The 1,343-nt window shown below is 35.7% G+C and overlaps 1 pseudogene; it reads right to left on the bottom strand.

The window, feature by feature from the left end:
• Positions 1 to 332: 332 nt before the first annotated feature.
• Positions 333 to 1,015, bottom strand: LOC111159228 (annotated as a pseudogene).
• Between the last annotated feature and the right edge of the window lie 328 nt (positions 1,016 to 1,343).

Genomic DNA, 1,343 nt, shown 5'->3' with positions numbered 1-1,343 from the left:
CTACAAGTATAATATTGAATGAGGCATGCTCAATCAATGGTTTAGTATTATAAGGCAGGCTTATACTTATATTTCTATCTTGGTAACTTCAACTGTAGCTGAGATGATTTCTACTGATATGACAAGAAAAATTGTTATTGAGTAAATACAGAATCTAATAGCCCATTTGTATAGCAGAAATCACTGATAGATGTGAACTCCATGACTTAGGAGCCATTTTCAAGTTTAAGACACAATTCCTTTCTTTTTCTTTTTTTTTTTTCATCCAGTAAGAATACATAACTTAATTAGTGTTAGAAACAGTGCAAATTTCAAAACAAGGTGCAGTTGTTCTTTTGAAACACCAAAAAAGGTCCTCCTTTTCAGATGGTTACATTGTTAATTCCATAATAGCATTTACAATATCATTACTCTTGTTCTTCAGGAATCAGGCTGCCTTCGCTCATGACACATTTACTTGTGACATGACTAATTCTATGTCCTTAACCTCTGCACCTGTTTCATCAACCTCTTTCTCTTCACTCTCCTCTTGTACAGTTGGAGTCATGTATTTTCTTGAATGTTTGAGACATCTTCACCTTGAAATTTAAATTTCTCAGCAGTAGCTAGTTGTGCTTGCTGAGATAGATCTTCAGTCTTGGTTTCCCCCCAAAAGTATGCAGGTGCCTGAAGCTGGGTTATTGTACACATTAGTTTTGTGATGACAAAGAGGATATTCTTAGATTTCCAGATAATGACTCTAGTAACCCCTATAACCTGTTGATGATCCAGTTTATACAGAGCTTCCATGCTTTCTTTTCACTCCAGCTCTGTTTTGCCTTACTGACTGGTTCTCCATCAATTTCAGCTACTGCTGATAGCTGAGCTTGTTGTGTGATTGCTTATGTGGAATCCTGTTCTTCAAGTTCTGGTGCAGATTCATCACTGTTGGATTCTGTTCCAGATCCTGCTTTGCCTGGTGCTGTGACACCTCCTGCTTTGTAGCAAGAAGAGTTTCTGTGGCTTCACCTGGCATTTTGTGCAGGGAACACAGAACCAAGATGGAGACAGCAAAAGCAAGACACCTTTTCATTCAATGTATGGACAAAACAACAAGCATGTACAAAATAGAGCACTCAAGATCAGCAGAATATCCCTTAATGGGATTTAAGCTGGAAAGTTTTAAAATTCATAATATATAGATAATAGTTCTCTGATATAAAGCATAGTGTTTATTATAAAGCTGAGTAACTTACATCCTGCAAATAAACTTATAGGAAATGACCACTTATATGGTAAACTAACAAATTTTAGCATAATAATTACAATTAAGAAGAATAAATTAACCATGGCTATGTATTTTT

Source organism: Enhydra lutris, unplaced genomic scaffold (genome assembly GCF_002288905.1).
Source record: "Enhydra lutris kenyoni isolate GAN:26980312 unplaced genomic scaffold, ASM228890v2 scaffoldscaffold67, whole genome shotgun sequence".
Taxonomy (NCBI): domain Eukaryota; kingdom Metazoa; phylum Chordata; class Mammalia; order Carnivora; family Mustelidae; genus Enhydra; species Enhydra lutris.
Note: the sequence above shows the minus strand (reverse complement) of the source record. Positions and strands in the feature narration are given on the sequence as shown.